Source organism: Gopherus evgoodei, chromosome 4, assembly GCF_007399415.2.
Source record: "Gopherus evgoodei ecotype Sinaloan lineage chromosome 4, rGopEvg1_v1.p, whole genome shotgun sequence".
Classification (NCBI taxonomy): Eukaryota; Metazoa; Chordata; order Testudines; family Testudinidae; genus Gopherus; species Gopherus evgoodei.
Window position 1 is genome coordinate 81419775 of NC_044325.1, and position 15643 is coordinate 81435417.

The 15643-nt window shown below is 41.4% G+C and overlaps 1 protein-coding gene across 6 annotated transcripts in view; it reads left to right on the forward strand.

The window, feature by feature from the left end:
• Positions 1 to 15643, forward strand: part of LRRC4C (leucine rich repeat containing 4C) — a 900227-nt gene that overhangs the window by 718868 nt on the left and 165716 nt on the right. Inside the window, exon 1 of one of the 6 annotated variants that reach the window (XM_030560009.1) lies at positions 5128 to 5167. The exons of 4 other annotated variants lie outside the window; for them this stretch is intronic. The gene's annotated coding sequence lies outside the window, so the exon portion shown is untranslated. Of the gene's footprint in view, positions 1 to 5127; positions 5168 to 10230; positions 10344 to 15643 lie in introns of those variants that run through there. One more of the 6 variants, XM_030560010.1, reaches the window with a different exon arrangement.

The following is a 15643-nucleotide window of genomic DNA, read 5'->3' on the forward strand; positions in this document are numbered from 1 at the left end:
AAAAAAAATTAGAATTCTATGCACAATATTTAAAAAAATTCTACACATTTTATTTGTCAATGAATAAATGTAGAGGCTCCAGAATGGCAGTGGGGAGCACAGGCCACTGGCTTCATGGCGGTGGGAGATCATCCTGCAGCCTCCTGCACTTCTCCCAGGGACATAGACTCACCAGTGAGGCTGCACCAGACTCTCACACTGTGCAAGAAACACCCCGGGGCCCTGCCCACTGTGCCACATGCACCAAGTGCAGGCAGACAGGCTTAGCCCAGCAGGATCCAAGTGTGGAGGGGCTTAGTGTGGGGAATCCAGGTTTGGGTGAGAATTCTGTGTTGGGCAATCTGAGTGTGGGCAGCTCAGTGGGGTGGTATGGGGAATTTGAATGCACAGGAGCTCATTGTGGGGTTCTGAGTGCAGGGGCAATGAGACTCTGCAGGTGGGTCCAGGTGAATGTGATTGGGGCTGAGAAGGGGTGTTTGGGTGTGGTGGAATGGGGCTCAGCAGAGTGGGTCTGTGTGCAGGAGGTGAGGCTTGACAGGATGAGGTTTGGGTGCGGGGGATTTGGTGGTTGTGGGGTTCTAGGTGCAGGAGCATGAGGCTTGCTGGGGGGTCAGGATATGGAGGTTCCAGATGCAAGGGGATTGGGTGGATGGAGGAGCAGCTCCCCAATAGTTACTCCTCCCCCCGCGGCTGAGGAGTGATGGGGGCAGGAAATGTGGGGGAGGTGAGGGGCTTCTTGCAGCCAGTGGAGGTTTCTGGGGGTGGGTCTTACCCAGCCCCAGCCACTTCTTGCAAGGGAAGAGGAAGTTCCGTCGTGTCTTGCCCAACTAGGACTAGCATCTGAGCCCGGTGCAGGGTGGAAGCCACCAGCCAGGGCATCCCCAGCCTCCCTCCATGCTGATCTACCTCCTCAATGGCTACTCCAGGTGCCTAAAATGATACACCGAAGGTTCTGGGGAGAATTTTGCAAAGTTTAGAGTTATCTACTTACTCATAATCCATCCATCCAGTTACTATTCAGGATTGATGGCTTTTTTTTTTTAAATCTTCACTGAGTAGGTTCTTTCCATGGTTATTAAATAAAAAGAAGAAAACACTTTAGCATAGTTTTAAGTAAATGTAAGATCATAATACAGATTGAAAATAGAGTTGTCCTGCCTTTTGTTCTATTACAAAACATCTAAAGTTAATTGCTGATGTGGAAAATGATCTTTTGAGTTTTGTTTGTTGTTTTAACAGCCATTAGCACCATAATGGAATAAGAGAGTGTCAATATGTTAGTCTATAAGGTGCCACAGGACTCTTTGCTGCTTTTACAGATCCAGACTAACACGGCTACCCCTCTGATACTAGAGTGTCAATATATCTCACTAAAGTTGGTGTCAGATACTTCAGAAAAATAGGTGCCCCTGAAGCTAACCAAATTCTTGAATCCATTATGTGAAACTTTTGTATGATATCTCAGTATTTCATAATGAAATGCCTCCAAATTGTTCTTAAAGTAAAGCAGTATTATAGGTATGAATATTCCTATCATTTTTACAGACAAGAGTGTTTCACATCTTAATGTTAGCATTGGACAGAATGTAGTATTTTTTTAACCTGTGGCTCTGAAAGGCAAATTCTCTTAGTTGTGTAGAGAGAATTAAGTATGCATCTCAAGTTAAAACTAAAAGGATGATGAACTCCTCATTCAGCCCTTCAGCTCTGAAGTTCTCAGTGCATGTTTTGTGTACTGATGGATGAACTTCAAAAGGTTTGGAGGTTGAAATGATTCTAATTGGATGTGGCTTCTTTCACTTTGAACTAAACCCACTAGACCTGGCATTGCAACACCTAACTATTAGGCTTCTTGATAGCCAGTGGAATCCTCCACCCTGAGCTAGGTGCCCTGGCTCCCTATACAATGCATCAGGAGAGTTAGGTGCCAGGGATGGAATTCACAGAGACCAGTACGTTGAGTGGGGAGCTGAGTAGGAAATGCCAAGGAGAGCACTGCCCAAGCCCCTGCCCCCCCCCGAGTGCTGTGTCGTGCTGCCCAAGCCCCCACTCCCCGAGCACCGTGCGGCCCAAGTCCCCCTCTGAGCGCCGCCAAAACTCCCCCCACCCAGCGCCGCCTGGCCAAAACAAACAAAAAAACCCTCCAGCACTGCCCAGCTGAACAAAAAAAAACAACAAGTGCCGCCCCACCCCAAGGTGCCACCCCAAGCACATGCTTGGTCTGCTGGTGCCTAGAGCCGGCCCTGGTGCTAATGTGTATATGCGAACTGTGAAATCTGGCTCCTTGCTCACAGTGTAGCCCTTATGGTGAGTATTGCTACCTGCATATATTGTATGGCACTGCCAACACCTTTGAGATTCATCTCAGTGAAAGGAACTAATAAATATAAGATCAGAAACACACCCAGGAAATTAGATGCTTGGGAGGGCTCTCCGATCTTCTTAAGTATGCAAACATGGGCTGGAAATCTTGTAGAATAAGTATATTAGGCCACAAACACAAAAGGAGTAATTCCACTTTTTGTCATGGTTGTAACCAGAAAGGGCCTGATTTTGGAAAGTGAGTACCCACAACTGTCATGGCTATAAGCAGAGGTTGCTGGTGCTTAACAGATCTCACAGTCAGGGTGCTAGTAAGGCTATTTAACATGGGTATACAAACAAGATTGAAACTTTCCATCATGGCTAGTTATTAAAAGTGATTGTTTCACATAGTGGTCATTCGGGTGGAGGCAATACCCAGTATACAGCTCAGTTTCTGTCCTGCACACACAAAAAGCTGCTTATTTTCATAGGGTGAAATGCTACCCTGTACAGAAGACTCACGCAAGGTATTATGCTAATTCTGATGAAATAAAATGAGCCCAGAGAGTAAAAAGTGTTAACATGACCTAGTTATTGTACAACATTAGACCATTAAATGTAGTTTGGGATTTTGGTCTATGGACCACAGATGACTTGAAAATAGATCTTAAATGATATGCAAGTGTCCCTAGGCCTTGTATTGACCCACAGAACAGGGATGAATTCTAAACAGATTACTGATTGACATGACATACTGACAAGCATAGTAGGAGATCATAATAATATTGAAAGACTGCTTTGTACAGAGTGTCTGGAACATGCATTATGCACACAGTTTGAAAACATGTTGTCCTCACTGCTTTGGTGTCTGAAGAGCAAATGAGGAACCCTGAAATGATAGGAGGCAAGTTTCAGTATAGATTTCTTAGCACTTTGGAATCTGAAAATGCAATACAATTAATAGTTCCCACGCTTAGAATTTGGGTGTTGGTTGGTCGGTCGGGGCGGGGCAGTAGGGAATTCACATCTAATATGAACACTTCCCCTTGATATCTTCTGAATCTGAAGCAGGCCTGCTATGCACATGAATAAGTGTCTCAGTGTGAGGACTGTGTTTGAACTTGATGCTTCAAAAAGTGAATGTACAGTTGCAATTAAATATGACTCACACAGCATTAAAACTCTGCAGAGGACTAGTTTAATTGTATATCTAAAAAAGAGAAAAAGGTAAAACCTAAAATAACTTCTCATAATAAAAGAAAATCTTTTTTTTTCTCTAACAGAAAAGTATTCTATCTATCCATCTATCCCAAGTGCCATATTCCAGGTGGTGGTCAGGATTTAGCCAAAGCCTCTGGGTCCCCATCATTGGTATGATAAGGTCAGGATGCCTTTCAGAATGAAAATGAGGACGGTCAAGACCAGTGGCATCAAGGTGGATTCTGGGGTTCCAGGAAATGGTGGGAATGGCAGCCATGATAGTAAATCTCGCTTCTTTTAGTCCCATAGCTACATTCTGTTGATTTCCCTCCCCCCTCCAAGTCTCCATTTTAAGGTCCCCAAAAGGGGATGATGGACAATTGCCACTCATCCTATCATCTCTCATTTAATACTGAATTGTTGATTCTCACCTCCAGTTATCACATAATGCCAGGCTCCACTGCCCAGTTGTTAAATTTTCAAACATCTTTTCATTTTCACCCAGGCTGCCATACATGTTTGGAAGGGTTTCCCCATAAACTTCTGCAAAGCTTCCTCATTGTCTATTTTCAAATCCATCCTCAAAACTTTCCTTTGTCAATTTTTTTTATAGGCATCACGGCAATGGTTAGGTAGAAACCACTGTCTGTCATGCTGACCAGTATTGTCTCATTGTTTACGTGTACACTCCCATCTGTCTGTGTCCATATATTGTCTCTTGTCTTATAATTAGTTTGTAAGGTCCTTGGGTTGGAGAACATCTTTGTGTTTTGAGTTTGTACAGTTTCTAGCACAGTGAGGTTTTGAGCCATGAAAATGGCATATAGGCACTATGGTAATAATTTTTAATAGTCAATTATTAATACTATTAGCCCAGTTTTACAGATTAGGAACTGAGATACAGAAAAATTAAGTGACTTGCCCAAGGTTACACAGGAATGCAGTGGCTGTGTACAGAACTGAACCCAGGTTTCCTGAGTCAAAGGCTAGCACTTTAATCAAGTATCATCTTTTAAAAATCAAATTACACTTTGTTTGGGAATTAAATGTTTGTATGCTTTACACTTCTCATTGCAAACTATAAGGAGGAAAGGAGAAACACTTTTGAGGAACTGTTAGTATTCTAGCTGCAGGAAGTTGAGTAAAAGAATGTAACCACTCAAACTGTTGTTTGACATGTTAGCTGTACGATGCAGACGACCTCTTTTGGAAAGTGCATGGAACACAACATTTTAATCATTTCCTCTTGTTAAGATAAGTTCCTGTCTGCATCCTAAAAACTTGCCCATACCGGTATTGCCCTGGCCTCTTCCTTAGTCATTCAGTGTTAAACGCATTCTGAACTATATCCATTTCATCACCTTTTGGGGGCGAAGCCAGACTTTTAGGCACCTGCTCCCCTACTTGGTGTAAACTTTACTTGTACCAATCAGAAACGAACACACACAGTTTTTGGACCCCGTCCCCATGACACTTCTGTGATGTCATTGTGGGTATTTTAGGCTGGTCTGCCATGTGCAGGCAGAAGAGGAGAAAGAAAAACGAATCCTGTGTACCTTGTGCACACCCGTAACCGAGCCTGATCACCTCGAAGCCTCTCTCAGCTCACGTGTTTTAAGCAGAGTTTCTACGTTTGCCGGTCGTTATGAGTTGGTTTGTATTCGTAAGTATTGGTTATTACTAAATGCTGCATCTGTGTTTATAAATATTGTTTACTGCATCTTTGTTTATAAATATTGTTTAATAGTAAATACTTTAGCCATTGTATGTTTTAAGTTCCATTAACCCTTTTAGCTAATCATACGCTGCCCCCCTACCCCTTGTAACTATCCCCAATAAAACTTTTAATTAATTAATTTTAGTTGTGTGCGTGCCTGCAGTTTGCATTGTGACCCATACCCTCCTTGCATCCCTTACCTATACAGTCTATTGCCACGTGCAGCCTGGTAAATAACAGGTCTGCATTTTTCTTTCGCCCCTAAAATGACGTGGCAATCTGCTCACCTATGCTTTCCAGGAGCTTATTCTTCCTTCCCTAACCTCTTTAATAGTATACCTCTCATCCACAGAATGGGGGTGTCAGAAGTCTCCAATGTCTGCTATGGGCATTCTGGAGTGCATTGGGTTTATAGCTGTGAAGTTGTACTCCATATCTTTATGGAAATATGCTTAGGAGTGTAAACATAATGTAACTGGAATATGCTTTATGCAAAAGGTCTCTTGTAAAGTATCATTACAAATCTTATAATCTGCTGAGGGTGATACATCCTATGAATGTATCATTCCTGTATCTGAAGCTAGAAATATGAAGTATTATTCTAAAGTTCTATTGTAACTATGCAAAGTGTAGGCCATTAATAATGGCTTGGAATCTTGATGTCTCCCATTAACCAGGAAAACTGGTGGTAAATGGCTGTTTACTCGCAAACCTTCCTGAGTACGTGCAGACCATTCCTGAAAGAACAGAGAATGAGGTCTTACAGTGACATGTGATCATGTCACCTCATACTGGAATCCATCTTAAACCTGGTGCTTTTCTATTTAGAAGGAAGGGTGAGAACCCAGAGAGAGACAAAGGATTCCCGTCCTGTGCCAAAGCTATAAAAGAGGGTGGAACAGAACAAAGGGGGCTGCAGTCATGAGAAATCCCCTAGTTACAACCTGAGCTGGAACTAACAAGAACTGAGACAGGGGAAAGGATTGGGCCCAGACCAAGAAGGAGTCTAGTCTGTGAAAAAAGCTTATTGAAACATCTGAGGCTGAGATTTACCTCTATTCAGTTTCTTAATGTATTGTGCTTAGATTTGCATATTTTTGCTTTATTTTACTTGGTGACTTACTTTGTTCTGTCTGTTATTACTTGAAAACACTTAAATCCTACTTTTTATACTTAATAAAATCACTTTTGTTTAGTAATTAACCCAGAGTAAGTGATTAATATGTGGGGGAGCAAACAGCTGCGCATCTCTCTCTCAGTGTTATAGAGGGCGGAGAATTTATGAGTTTACCGTGTATAAGCTTTATACAGAGTAAAATAAATTTATTTGCGGTTTGGATCCCATTCGACGCTGGGTGTCTGGGTGCTGGAGACAGAAATACCTGCTGAGTTGTTTTCAGTTAAAGCCTGCAGCTTTGGGGGCATGGTTCAGACACTAGGTCTGTGTTGCAGTGGAGTGGCAAGTCTGGCTCAACAAGGCAGAGTTCTGGAGTCCCAAGTTGGCAGGGAAAATGGGCTCAGAGGTAGTTTCAGCACATCAAGAGACAGTCCCAAGGAGGTCTCTGTGATTGAACCCATTAGAATAGTGATATAGTCCTTTATATATACAATTTCTCTTCACTAACCTATTAAAAAAAGTCAACAACCAACATTGGAATAGACTTCAGGATTTAATCCAGTAGTGGTATGGTAATGTGACATCATCTTCACTTTATATCATTATCGCCCAACTGTGGGCCGAATTTACCATTGCCCTATGCAAAAAGGGAGTAAAAAGTGGCTGCCTTCTGTTCTGACCAGTAGTGTTTAGCACCCATTTCATCCTCACGCTGCACAGATATAAATGATAATACAAGGTGCAGGGCACCAATAAACTGAACCCTCTGTATTTTCAGTGATGTATCCAAAGACATTCCAACTAATAAAGCTTAGTTCTATGGATTGTGTTCCCCTTTAGCCTACTTCTATACATTCCTGGTAGGGCTCAGTTCACAGAGTTTAGGATTAAAGCATTCATTTGGTCTGACTGGTGGGATGAAGGTTTGCCTCTGTAAGATGACTTTCAGCACTAATTGCTTTATTAATCCAACGATATACTGAGATAGATTTTTTTTCTTATAAAACCCACCCAAGTACTTTCAATGACAAAGAAAAGAGATTGCAGGAAGCAACGATTATTTGTACCTCATCATGTATCAGCACTGGCACTTTTCAAATGTAGAATGAAAAGCTGACTGTCATCAGTGTGAGTCATGTAAGTGACATTTTCCCTCATCTTCACTTCTTGATGTAAAATTACTCATGTTTCCCTTCCTCTCCCCTCCCCTCCCACTTTGCTACCCCAAAATATAACCATGAAGGGAGCTGGGACATCTAGTGAGGTGTCTGGTGCAAATAGTCATGTCTCTTGGGGTGCATGGTCTTTTCCTGCAGCTAAAATGTAGGATTCTATATACGTCTAAGGAGGAAAATGATGAAACCAGGAAAAGGAAAATTTAGACTGGCAAAAAAATTCTTAGTGGTGTGATCTGTTCCACTGCGGAATAGTCACCCAAGAGAAGTGATGGAAGCCACATTGCTCAAGTTATTTGATGCTGATTTTGTATCAGGGAATATAAGCATTAAGAACTATAATATAAGTATATTCCTGCAGTGGCTAAGAAGACAGACAAAAAGGACCAAATTTTCAAAATGTGACGTTTAAATTTGTATTTGCACAAATTTTCATGACTGAGTTATTGGACATGTATAAACTGTATGTACCCTGCTTGTAAAGGTGGGTTGCCAGATTGCTGAACTGATTTACATGAGCATCTACAGTTTGTGAGCTTTGCCATATTTCTGATATGAACGAAAACTTGAGCATGGAAACTTTAGTATAAAAATACCTACAGACGTTGCAGAGCCACGATAAAGTATTTTTGACAATGCAGCCCCACAGACCTCTTTTATCTCTAACTTCTGACTATTTCCTTTTGTATCATTTCCTTGCATACAATTTTCAAGGAAGTTTTAAGGTGTAAGCCTATTGTGAGTTTTTTAAATTCTAAACAGACTTATTTATACTGCATTCCATGAGCTTCAAATCTCTGACTTTAAAATAATAATAATAATAATAATAATAATTAATAATTAATAAATAATACATGATTTATTTTTGTAGACTCTCCTCATGGATTCTCACAATGTAAAACCCCAATGGTTTTCTTGCAGATTGCAACAGACTGACTTGTTTTTCTTAAACAGAAGCCATAATAGGATGAATTAATTAAACCAGTGGCTTAAGCTGACGATGATCACTTGCAAGAGAGAAATAAACTGTTTATGGTCATGTGGGAAGCAATCCCTGAGTATGAGGTGCAGAAATAACACAAACTCACTCTGAGCCAGATATCCAGAGCTTTTGGTAACAGAAATTAAATGATTTTCTCTGACATTTATTTTATACTGACCATTAGTAGGTGGTCAATCAAAGAAGTAGGTGGCTGTATGTGAGACAGAGCTATTTCTCTAATCCTAATGACAGGGAGGCTATTGCTAAGATCAATAAATTCAAAACTAGGTTATTATTTTGCTCATTTATGAGCTATCCATTAAATATGTTTTTCCCCTCAGCACCACATCTTGTTCACTTGGGTGGCAACTGAAGTGTGCAGTAATATACTGAATTAAGTGAAGGGCTAAATGAAGCAATTAATTCCATTCTCTCCAAGACAACGAAGGTACCAAGCAGAATATAGAGTAGCTGGATTTTGACACTTCCTGCTATTTGAGTGAGAGCGAGAGACTCAAATGTGATCATACAATGTTTATCCAGGATCCATTCCCCATCCTGTCTTGGCTTGTTTTGTACCAAATATTTGAACCTGCATGTGGAGTAGTCGGGCTGCACACTGGGGAGCTCTATAGGAGTTAGGAAGGAATCAGTCCTCCCTGCCAGGCCATGGTGCCACATCACATATTCTTCGGGGATGCAGTAGCCCTCATGGCCACTGCACTACCCTTCATAGCACGAAGACTAGCTGGTGAACAGCTGAAGACCCCTATGCACAGTGTATTGTAACACACAGCCACTATCACCCCACAGACACAGAAAGCAGAGCTTTGCATTGAAAGGGAAGTCACATAACTATACAAAGTGCCCAAACTCTGCTCCTTTTCCACAATAGAACTACATTGGCTTTCCATCTGTGAAGGAGGGGACAGGACTTATTCTTACTTTCTCAGTGATTCTGAGAGCAAACATAGCTCAGGTATGACAGCAGTCCAGCCCATGGAATCCTACAAAGCAGTCTTCATTTGCAATATAGTAGTGCAGGCCCTGGGGACTGCAGGTCCCAGTATGTAATACTCAGCTCTAATGCAAGAGGAAGACTGCTCAGCATGGTATGCTGACAGCTAGCATCCTTAAAGGCCTCAGAGCCATATGGAAAATAAGAATGCTTGCAATCTGTTTAATCCAGTGCAAACAGGATGTGGCTCTCAAGCCCTGAGGCAAAATGACAGTGCACCCTTTAGCAGCGTCCCTGATCTAATGCTTTGTGCTCACTCTTTGAATTTGTGGAAGGGCCCTTTGAATTTCTTTTTCTTCAGCTAGCTCTGTGCTATTCTCGCCAAATAAGAATAATTCAAAGATGAAGTGGTTCAGACAGTTCAGATTTAGAACCTAAGACTGAAGCAAAAGTATTATCAGGGGAAGCACACATACAATATGTTTGGGGACATTCAGAGCTTATGTTTTGGTAATAGAAACAATGGGACTCAAACTTTCTCAGCACTGTGGCTGTCCAGATCTAGGATTTTGATTCAAGATCATTTCAATTTTTTTGTTACCATCTGATGACTCTTTGGTGGCTTAGGTTATTTTAACCTACTTCCCAGTCCAAATCCCATAAACTATCACTATAGTTGCCACTAATTTAGCAACCTTATGGTCAGAGAGGCCCCAGATTTGAAGTAACTCTTGAACTTCTCTCCTCACTCCTACAGGTAGCCCTTAGAGTCAGGGTTGATGAACTTTAGAGTGAAAAATCAGTGTGGAAGTGGCTAAGGAGAATGAATGCCGGTGGAGACTGGAGAGGTCCATCCATATTGGGGTTGAGGCAATTATAAAGCAGTGGAGGTAGGGAAGTTTGCATTGTCACTGTCCTTGCTACACTTTGTTTTTTATTCAACAGAGAACTTAAGTCTTAAGAGTTATCAATATAACACCATCTATCCATTCTAATTTAGTGAATTTACTCTGAAAAATAAAGATGTACACATTATTTGGTTTATTTTTGTGGGGGAGGGAGTGGAATAATAAATATGACATGGGAAATCTGAGGTTGATATACTGTATTTATTAAGCTTTTCTATTCATCCCAAACATTTCTATTTACAGGGAAAAAAATGTCGAAAATAAAACAGAATTCAAAATTTAAGTGAGCTTCTTCCTTCCTATATTTCCTTCATTGTCATCTTTGCTTGCAATAACAATTTCACCTCTAGCTGAGACCATAGTATTCTAACCCTGAGTACCAAAAACAAGGTGAGAAACTGTAACACAACAGAAAAAACTTCCTTTCCCAGCCTGGACCAGCATACTGCCAAAAGGTCAGGTATGACTCACAAGACTCTTCTCTGTGAAACAGTAATATAAAGATTACTCCTGCTAGCATTTCTACCATATCTACCATTATGTAATGAAGAATGTTTGTTACATTAGAGATCTGTTGAAACAGTGTGTATGTCTCTATCTCTTCCTCCCCCCACATTGTTCAAAATTGTATCCAAATAGCCTAGTTGATGAGCTAGATTTGTTTATACCAAATCAGTTTCTGATCTTGCTAGATTTTATAAGTCAAGGAGAGTGAAATCTAGTCTATTTAGGGATGGAAATCTTCAAGGAAATGAAATACCAGGTCCTGAGTCAGTTTTGATCCAGTACTCATTGTGTTGGGGCATGCCACGCTCTTGAGTATTGTGTTTTTAGGGATGTAGCAATGCAGGACTCACCCCTGTGGCACCTCCTGCTGGTTGTCGATGGGAATTAGCTCATCCAGCCTCCAGAGGCCCTCTGCAGGTCGGTGTCCCGCTGCCACTTGGCCCCCATATGCCTCCCAGACCAGGTGCCCCATTATCTGCGGTGCTTCCTGCTAGCACTCCCCCAGGAACCCCCAACCCTCTATCCTCACCTTGCCTCAGTCGTGGGCTATTGCCAGTCACTAACTAGCCCCCATTATGTGAGGCAGACTGCAGTATAAGCCACTCATCACTGGCAAGGAGGGTTTGGACCTGCTGCCTCTGACTACCCGTGGGCTGCCCTCTGCAACCCCCCAGTACCCGTTTGCCTTCTGTTAGGCTGCAGCCTAGGGCTTTCCAGGCTGGAGCCTTCCCAGCTCCTCTGCCTTTCCCCAGTCCTGCTCCACTCCAGTACTTTACTCAGGTCTCTGCAGCCAGGTCCATCTCCCTCTACAACTAGAGAGAGACTGCTGAGCTCCTGGCTCCCAGCCTCCTATATAGAGCCAGCTGAGGCCTGACTGGGGTGTGGCCCTGCTGCGGCCGCTTTCCCAATCAGCCATCCCAAGCCACAGCCCTCTCCGGGGATGCTTTGAAGCCCTTCAAAGTAGAAGCAAGGGACCACCCCGCTACAGGGAGATGCAAATACTTAGGTCTAGAACTAACTGAACCTCTGTTCACTTTTTGCAAGAGTTGGAATTTTAACCAATGTGTTCTAGCCAAATTCCAACGTGGGTATATTACATTTTGCCTATCTAACCCCTTCCTCCCCCACCCCCCACATTTTCAGGTGTATAAAGAGTTTATTATTATAAACATTACTATACAACAGTTAAAGCTAGAAAGGGAAAAAAATGAAAATAAACAGCTGCCACATTCCAGTTCAGAGGTGGTTGTGTTGCAGTGGTAGGAAATAGGATTCCCACTTGTAGTCTGTAAAGCATTTGGAAGTCCTCAGGAATATTAGTGTAAGTTGTTATCATTAATCTTCCTCTGCACAACCAGGTCTGAAAGGGAGGAGGGGGCTGGTTTAAAACTTGTGGGTTTCTTTTTTAAGTTCACTATATATGTTTTTCTTTAATTCTTTTTTTGTTTTGTTTTGTTTTTTAAGATTTCGTGTGACAATTAAGTACAGCTCCATTGAGGTGGGGGATGGGGGAGGAGGAGGTTGAGAGAGTGAGAGAGCTGAAAGCAAAGCACGCTAACACTGTTAATGTACAGTTCAGTGTAAATCATGCACAATCCAGTGGATATGAGTAAAAACAGCACTTTACATTCTCACAGCTGTTCTTCCATTGGCTTGTAGCCATGCCTTATACATTTGAAAGAACAGGGTAGATGTAAACAAAAGAGTATGCTGCTATATTATCCATCAGTGTCTTTTGCACTGAAGCCTGTACAGAGAGAGCTCCTTGATGAGATAGTATAAAATAACAGGTCCTTTAGGAGGCTTTTACAATCGACAGTTGTTCTTGTAAATAGGTAATGAATAAGAAAAAATCCAGTTCCCTTTTACTCTCCTCTTCTCATGAGTTGGATTCTATATCATCTGTCCTTAGTATTATGGTATTACTGGCAGGCAGCATTGGAAAGAGAGTATCAGTGTTCTGAGACATTGCTGTATTGCTTGTCTGATCATCAGCACAAGACTCACAGTTGTTGGTAAATACCTGGATTTATGTGCTGATCCCTAATAGGGCTTCCATGTCCTTTGATTATTCCTTTCTATGTCCTTTTGTAATTTCCTCATATCTCATATGGATCCTGGTAAGTTTTACCAGTGATGTCTCAAACTTCATTTCTCTGTGTTAATATTTACTACCAAAATTCCAGAGAACAAATTTCATTCTGCCTTTAAAAATTAAGAGGTCTGCAAATACGCACATGTATGTGCATTAAACGAGAAATAGTTGCAAACATAAGTGCCCAGCATAATATAAAGAATCAAATCCTGCTTAACTTACTCTTGCAATTCCACTGAAATCACTGTGGCTACTTATAGGAGTAAGTGCAAGCAGAATTTGGTCAGTAATATTAAAAAAGAGAATTGACAATCATACTTTGATACCTCTGCCCTCCCACTCAACCTAATCTGCATTGTACTAAACCAGAGCCAAGGATATGGTCTATTTTTTCTAGTACTAAATGGGAGCTTCATGGTATAATTCTCTACTCTGAACCTTAGCATCCAAAAGATGGGGTACCAGCATGAATTTTTCTAAGCTTAATTACCAGCTTAGAACCTGTAGCACTGCCACCAACCAGGAATTCCAGTGCCTGGTACACTCTGGTCCCCCCCAAGACCTTGCCCGGGGAACCCCAAGACCCAGACCCTCTGGATCTTACCACAAGGAAAGTAAACCCTTTCCCCCACCGTTGCCTCTCCCAGGCTTCCCCTCCCTGGGTTACCCTGGAAGATCACTGTGATTTAAACTCCTTGAATCTTAAACAGAGAGGAAAATTCACCTTCCCCCCTCCTTCTCTCTCCCCCTCCCAGACTTTCCCCGAGAGAGAGACAGTAATCCTAACATAGAGAGAAACTAGCCTCTCTCTCCCCCTTCCCTCCTTCTCCCCACCAATTCCCTGGTGAATCTAGACCCTGTCCTCTGGGGTCTCACACCAGAATTAAAAAAACAATCAGGTTCTTAAACAAGAAACTTTTAATTAAAGAGAGAAAAACAGTAAAAATTATCTTTGTAAATTTAAAATGGAATAGGTACAGGGTCTTTCAGCTATAGACACTGGGAATACCCTCCCAGCCTAAGTATACAAGTACAAATTAAAATCCTTTCAGCAAAATACAAATTTGAACTCCTTCCAGCCAAATACAAATTTGCAAATAAAGAAAACAACCATAAGCCTAACTCGCTTTATCTACCTAGTACTCATTATTCTGAACTTATAAGAGCCTGTATCGGAGAGATTGGAGAGAAACGTGGTTGCACGTCTGGTCCCTCTGAGCCCCCAGAGTGAACAACAAGCAAAATCTAAAGCACACACAAAAACTTCCCTCCTTCAAGATTTGAAAGTATCCTCTCCCCTGGTTGGTCCTCTGGTCAGGTGACAGCCAGGCTCACTGAACTTAACCCTTTACAGGCAAAAGAGATAGGAAGTACTTTTGTTTTATTAACTCTTACTTATCTGTTTATGACAGGAGCAAAATATTTTAATATCAGCACTAACTATATATTCTCTAATATATCAGTATTCGAATGTTACCTTTGTCTTTGTGTATCTTGGAATTTCTGCCATTTTATTTGGATTGAATCTTGGATTTTCCTCTAATAAAAAGAAGCTCGCTTTCTTTCTTAACTACCAATATATGAAAGAAACTTTTAAGATATGTGCATCAAGAGAGAGATATTTCTGCAGTGCTTTTTTCACAAACCTTCTTCTTTCGACCCTGACTACTTCTAATTTGGAAACCATTATTTCTGAGACACACTTAAATGTCAGCCAGAAAAAACCTGTCTATATAAACCATAAATAATATCATACATTTAGAGAACAGTTTCATCCAGAAGGATCCAAAAGCAATGCTGTATTTTGAAATGTGGCCACCTCTCAGGTGAAAAAGAGGTAGCCATTTTGTGCTCGCCATGCTCCACAACATCTTTTAAGGTTGAGAGGAACTTCTGCAATTGAAAATGTGGCCATGACACAAGAACACCATCTGTACCTGCATGATTTCAGTAAAGTTCATAGATAATTTTCAGATACCTCACAACACCTGGCTAATAATTTTACAGATATTATCACTGCTGTCAATCACTCTTGTGTTAACAAGATGTTATTGGCATGAAGAATTTATGTTGTTCATTTATAATTCCTGTCTGAGTCACCTCTGCAATATTTGCATCGCGATGAATGGGTGATAGAGCATTTCTCTCATGAAACATCCCTGTTATATGGATTAGCACAGTTGATGCTGCTTTTCTCTGTAAAAAATGCACCAGACTCCCAGTGTACACAGCTTCAATCCCCTCCTTGCTATGGTAAATTCAGCACCAAGGACAGCAAGGAACAGCTGCTACAATGCTGAGCTTCCCTGGAACATCACTGACTGTCTCACAGTTCGCACACTTCATGCTGTTTTGCCCCTTGTAGAGATTAAGAAGAATGAATAAATCAGAATACTACAGGAGGAGCACCACATACTGGGATAACATCATCCCTCCCAGGTTATTTTTATTTAAGCTGCTAGTCAACAATGCAGCTGCCTTCTGCTGTCATTTGACATCATGGCATGGCCAGGCTACACTCAGATTGAAGCAGGTTTAATTAAACATTGACATTCTAACAATCTCTGTGTAGGATTAACTGTTGTTTTCGTTTTTCCCATGCCATTAGCAGAATATGTAATGAGTTACAGTCAGGTATGGAAATAGTTCTGCTTATGAGGCAAAACATTTTATTATTCAT